Here is a 6,951-nt window from a genome sequence, read left to right as displayed (position 1 = left end):
CCCTTTCTGGATTACAATTATTCTTATTTTGCTTCCGGGGACCTTTTCTTTTCTTTTTTTTTAATCGTTCAATAACAGTTTGAACACTGCCTTTGCTGGACACCTTTTTCAGAACCTGGAGTCTTGTTTTCATGCTGTGTCTTCTTCATGACCGTGTTTTGGGTTCATGCTGACCTACGTTTTCACAGGGCTAATAACCCTAAATGTACTTATCTCGAAGGGCTGATAACGCTGTGGTAAACAGTCCTCTCTGTTCGGGCGAGACATTCGCCTCCTGGTACCGTATTGCTGTTGTGGAATAGGGCTCAAGAGATGGGATGTAATTGGTTTATTGGGGCACAAAGTGTTTATATTTCAAAGTACCGCAACAATAGGGGGATGGCCCGGGGGACAGCTCAAGAAAGGAGCAATACAGACAGACCCTGCTATACTCTTGTGACCTTGCAAGGGCCAAACTATATAATAGGGTTTCTTTTAATGCATCAGGTCCAGGTTCCCTGCACCCAACTTGTTTCCCCTGCCTCTATACAAGCTGCAGCAGGAAATGCAGTTTTTAAAGTCTCTAGAGGCACAATTCAATGCCGGACCATGGGGTGGAGGGTGGAGGAGCTCCTGTCTCCCTCCCTATACCAGGATGGGCTCCAAAGGGAGCTTGTTAGAGCTGCAACAGGCCTCCCACTGGCAGCCCCCTGAGCTGGATCAGGACCCCACAGACTTTTCAAAGAACATTCCCTGCAGCTATGTGACTCCAGGGAAAATGAGGCAAGTCCAGGGAATGTGAACCCAGAACCCTGGTCCCAAGTTGCCATCTTGGTGTAGTGGTTAAGAGTGGCAGGTTCTAATCTGGTGAGCTGGGTTTGATTCCTCGGTCCCCTACATGCAGCTAGCTAGGTGACCTTGGAATCATCACAGCCCTGATAATGCTGTTCTGTCTGACCAGTAATACCAGGGCAATCTTAGCCTCACCTGTCTCACAGGGTGTCTGTTATGGGTTGAGGAAAGGGAAGGCGACTGTAAGCCGCTTTGAGGGAGCTGGTCTAGGTCAGTGGTCCCCAACCTTTTTATCACCGGGGACCACTCACCGGAGACCACTCAACGCCTTTTACTGAGGCCCGGTGTGGGGGGGAGGTAGTTTACTCCTCTACTCTCAACCACTGCCCTAACACTCTCTGATCGCTATGGTAATGTTTAAACATCCCTTCAAAATATGATACAGACATGCCACAACAATGAACATAAGGAACATTTTATTTTCATGGAAATTTTAACTCATGACAATGACAAATCAATGGGAACCCTGAGCTTGTTTCTCTGCAACGAGATAGTCCCAGCTGGGAGTGATGGGAGACAATGACACCCAAAGTGTGCTGTAAAGGGCCGGGGGGGGATGAAGTAAAGGGCTGGGGGGGGGAAGGCGTCCTTCGGGGCCGACCTCCAATTAGTCGAGGGCAGGGGCCAATTAGTCCTCAGCCCACAGGTTGGGGATTGCTAGTCTAGGTGACCCTGGAGGTCCCTTCCAACTCTATGATTCTATTAAAGAAAAGCGGCATATAAAACTAATTATTCTTCTAAAGCTTTTTGGTTGAGGCCAGTGAAACAACAACAACTACCCCCCCCCTCCCGAAGCACCCTCCTTACCACCAGTTTCACCCATCAGATACAGCACAGAGTGACTCCTGTTCTGGCCACCTATTAAGCAACAGTTGACCTTACAGTTATATAGTTGACCATTTCACATTATACAATTTAAAATGTTATAATGTTGTAATCTTCATAATGTTAAAGGTAAAGGTATCCCCTGTGCAAGCACCGTGTCTGACCCTTGGGGTGACGCCCTCTAGCGTTTTCATGGCAGACTGAATACGGGGTGGTTTGCCAGTGCCTTCCCCAGTCATTACCGTTTTACCCCCCAGCAAGCTGGGTACTCATTTTACCGACCTCAGAAGGATGGAAGGCTGAGTCAACCTTGAGCCGGCTGCTGGGATTGAACTCCCAGCCTCATGGGCAGAGCTTTCAGACTGCATATCTGCTGCATTACCACTCTGCACCACAAGAGGCTCTTATAACATTCATAACATTATACATTCATAATTGCCAATGTATTCTTTGTATTGTACTAGTATCACAATGGATTGTGAGCTGTGGATTCCTATCGTAAGCCACCCTGAGTTGCAAGGGAGGGTGTTATAAAAATGTCATAAAATAAATAAACACAAATACATATTGTGTGGTTTGGCTCTAAACTGATGGCCAACCAGTTTTTCTGCTGGTGAAAAATGAAAGAGAGTACTACCAACAGCTCCAAAGCACATGGTATGGAAAGGTTTGACCACAAATACCTTCAATGGTAAACACAGAAGTCTCCTTAGCCAAGAGATCTTACTTGAGCATGAAGAACTTTATTTGCCTTCTGATTTTGGACTAAGAGTTTGTTAGCTCTGACAAGTAAAATAAACCACTCCTCTGTACCGCTTCCTTTCTCTCTGTCCAATGGGAAGGTGACTTCAGTTGAGTCTTTTGGAGGGCTTCTTGTTCCCTGGGATTCTTGGGTTAGATCCAAGCAGCATTTGTGCAGGTGGAAAAGGAAGGCGGGATTCCCTTTGACCACTCCAAAGGAGACTGTACAACAGGCATGTGAAATGAGGGCTGTAGTGAGGAGGAAAACTGGATGAGACTGAGTGGAAAGACTGGCTGGATCTAACCCCTTAATCTTTTAGAGCCAGTTTGGTGTAGTGGTTAGGAGTGCGGACTTCTAATCTGGCATGCCGGGTTCCATTCTGCACTCCCCCACATGCAACCAGCTGGGTGACCTTGGGCTTGCCACGGCACTGATAAAACTGTTCTGACCGAGCAGTGATATCAGGGCTCTCTCAGCCTCACCCACCCCACAGGGTGTCTGTTGTGGGGAGAAGAATGGGAAGGCGACTGTAAGCCGCTTTGAGCCTCCTTCGGGTAGGGGAAAGCGGCATATAAGAACCAACTCTTCTTCTTCTTATTATTATTATTCCTCTTTACTCTGTTCCTCTTGTTCTTGGTCATTCCTTGTTCTGGATCCTGGGCCTATTCTTCACACAATAGATAATGCACTTTCAATGCACTTAAGAAGTAGATTGTCCTGTTCCGCACAAGAAAATCCAGCTGCCAAAGCACATTGAAAGTGCATTATCCAATGTGTGCGGAATGGGTCCTGGTTTAGCATCCACATAAAGTGCTGGTAGGCCATACATTTCTGTTGGGTGTATTTGAGACCCCGGGTGTCTTCTAAATGGCTTTTTTAGCCCTCCACTGATGTCCAACTTGTATCACCAGCTACCAGACCTCTCAGAAATGCCTTGTCTGCCTTTTTTCTGAATTCACATTGGATTTTATTGCCATCAGTGGGCCCTTCTAAGCAAAAAAATACAGAAAGATGTCTGCCTGCCTTCCTTCCTTGGACTTTCCTATAAATGAGACATTTCTGCATACAAATGACATGGAGTATTTCTTAAGACAGCAACTATATGACGGTGACATTTGGGAATTATCTGTTTGGGTTTTGTTGTTGTTGTTATTGCACATCTATGGCCACAAAGGACTTCCTTCTTTGATATAAAAGGGAACTACAATGAAGGCTTTGAACAGAAGAGAGAAGCTGTTTTTGTTTTTTTTAATAGCTGTGAAAAGGAACACATTTGAGGGCCACACTATGTAGGTCAATAGCAGTTCTTTGCATACAAATAATTATGTATTTAGATATCCATACTTCACTAGGGGACCCAAAGAAGCTTATGTTTCTATTTTCCCATCCTCCCATTTGTATTCCCACAACTTCCCTGTGAGGTAGGTGAGGCTAAGAAAGCATGACCAGCCCAAGGTCATCCAGAGGTCATCCAGGGCAGAGTGGGGATTCAAAACTGGGTCTCCCAGATCTCAGTCCAACACTCTAACAACCACCCTACACTGGCATGAAAAGTCCTCGTTATTATTTCTAAAGTCACCTCCACAAACAGAACATGTTGTCGCTCGAGTTCTGGAATGGTTTTTCACAGGCTAATTGTTTAGTACTTTTCCTTCAGGTAGAGAAGACGAACGCTGCGAATACCATGGACAGCCAAAGTTACCAACAAGATAGTTTTAGAGAGGAGCAAGCCAACTATGTCATCAGAAGGCTAGATATTACGGCTAAAGCTCACTTACTTTGGACACATCATGCAATCAAACTCATTAGAAAAAACATTAATGCTCGGCATGGTCAGCTTCAAAAGGAAATGTGGTCACTGAAGGATCTGCTGGCTTGACACAATCAAAGCCGATGCAGGGATGACCATGAACCAATTAAAAGAAGCAGTAATTGAAAGAAATGTATGGCAAAAACTTTCCTATGGAATCGCCGGAGAGTTGGACACGACTGAACGGATAACATCATCAACATCTTCAGGCATTCTGTAATTTATCATTCAACCCACTACTGAGAGGCTGTCCATTTACATTTTGGTTACCTTCCTTTTGTGAGTTCTCTCTGTGTTATTATTTGCAGTTGACAACTGGGCTATTTAATTAATTTCTATTCCCTTATGCCCTGCCTTTCTTCCCAAGGGACTTGCCACATTCTCCTCTTGTCCATATTAACCTTCTCAACAATCTTGTAAGGTCAGTTAGGTTGAGGATACAGGACTGACCCAAGGCCACACAAGCAAGCTTTCACAGCAGAGCAAGGATTCAAACCTGGGCTACCCAGACCCTGATCTGACACCGTTGCTTAGTTATACCGTTGCTTGACCATTTTAAATGCTTCTTTAACGTTTGAAAAGTGGCATAAATTCAAACACATAAATTGCAGTGAAGGTCAGGTTGACTTGATTTTGGTTCCTATTCTCCATGTGACCTCCTGTGCACTGTTGATCACACTGACTTTAATTTTTTTTTTTTTTTGCCTAGCCACATCCTCAACGGATGCAAAAGGTCCCTGGTTTCATTTCCTTCCTTTCAGTTGCAGAGGAAGTATGGTGTAGTGGTTAGTGATGAACTAGGGGTGAACAGACTTGGCTTCAAATTTTCTGTCCCATGAAGAATTGTTTTTTTTTGTTTATACCCCATTTTTCACTACCTGAAGGAGCCCCAAAGTGGCTTACATACACTTTCCCCTTCCTTTTCCCACACCAGACACCTGGTGAGGCTGAGAGAACTCTGAGTGGACTGTGATGAGCCCAAGGGTACCTAGCTGGCTGCATGTGGAGGAGGAGAGGGGAATCAAACTCCGTTTTCCATATTAGAGTCCACCGATCTTTAACCCCACACTGGTTCTTGCTGGGAGAACCTGGGCTTATCATTCAGCCCACCCTACTTCAAGGAGGGAAGCAGTACGATATATTCTGCTCTGAGCTCTTTGGGAGAAGGAAAAGGTGACAAATAAGTAGAAGAACAAATAAAAACCAGGAGGTTATTGTATTAATATCTATTGCTCTTGTTATCCCTACCTGGAACTGAGAATTCAAAGGTGATGGGGTCCCAGGCTTGAGCTCTGTTTGCTGACATTTAAATGTATTTATTATTTATTTTTATACTGCCCTTCCATACGGTTCTGGAATGATAAAAGATAAAATAAAGGCAAGAAGGTCACATTCTTTGCTGGGAACATATTTGGATGATAATTCATTTCCAGTATTTCTCAGAAGTAATGTTTATTGAGGAAGAACAATTGTCAAAAGGTTTTATTACAGCTCATCAGTCTATTGCTAGCGTCCGATGCCATTTTGCACAACAGTTCTGACACACCATAGCACAAAAATGAAGAAAATCAACATGGGGCGCTGTTTTGTCCTTTTGTTGTTTTGCGGTGTAGCATTACCGATGACCAATGCCTCAAGTCAGTTCTTTCATGCCAGGTTACCTCAGCCGTCTGTCACATTCTGCCAGGTGTAGAGGATTTCACACAACTGGGCACAGATGTCTCATACAATACATAAGGCACGTGAGGAAAATGTTTGTCTGTATGAGCTCACAATCGTTTTCAAACAGAAAAAAACAACAACAAGTCTAGTTCTCAAATGAGTAGCCGTGTTGGTCTGAAGTAGCACAATAAAATCAGAGTCCAGTAGCACCTTTAAGACCAACAAAGATTTAATCAAGGCTCACGCCTTGATTAAATCTTTGTTGGTCTTAAAGGTGCTACTGGACTCTGATTTTATAAGTCTAGTTCTGTTTTCCAAAAGCTCTGGCAGAAATTCAGAGTGGAAAAGCCAGTATGGTGAAGTGGCTAGAGTGCTGGACTAGAATTTGAGAGAGTCACGTTTCAATCACAGGGTTGTTGTTCTGAGGATAAAATGAAGGCTGGGAGAATTATGTGATTAGAGTCTCCGCTGGGGAGAAAAGAAGGGTCTAACTATCTAAAAGAAATTTAAACCGAAATGAGGCTGAAAAGAGAGAGGTATACTGATTGTCTCTGAAAGAAGACTGGACTAATGGGAGAAGCCGTGAAGGAAAAAGACCGTAATTTTTACTCCCATGGGGACAGACTTGGAAAAGCCAGTTTCTGGATCTTTCATCATTTGGCAGGGAAACAAGATCAGGGCTTAGATGGGAAGGCCTACAGCTCTTCTGACCGGGCTCCCATTCATGCATCCCTTCCCACATCCTCATAATTATCATCATCATGTTCATCATCATGTTTGTGAAGGGCATTTTCTGTTGCCACATCTTGATTATACAATGCTGTCCCCACCAGGCACTGAACCTCAGCCTGTTGGACTCTATATTTTTAGTTACTGTGTGTATGTTTGGTGTTCTTATATTCCTGCCCTTCTACTAGTTTCAAGCTTGCCCTTTAAAAGCATTTATTGGTTTCCCCTCCCTTTGCCCCGTGTTTTTATAGTTGTTCTTTGGTTGTTTTTATGAGACACTGACTGTTTTAAAGATTTTTTGGACTTAGTTGTTTAGAAGCCACCATAAATTTAGGGGGTAGTCAAACTGCGG

Source organism: Paroedura picta, chromosome 14 (assembly GCF_049243985.1).
Source record: "Paroedura picta isolate Pp20150507F chromosome 14, Ppicta_v3.0, whole genome shotgun sequence".
Taxonomy (NCBI): domain Eukaryota; kingdom Metazoa; phylum Chordata; class Lepidosauria; order Squamata; family Gekkonidae; genus Paroedura; species Paroedura picta.
This window is presented reverse-complemented; position numbering follows the sequence as displayed.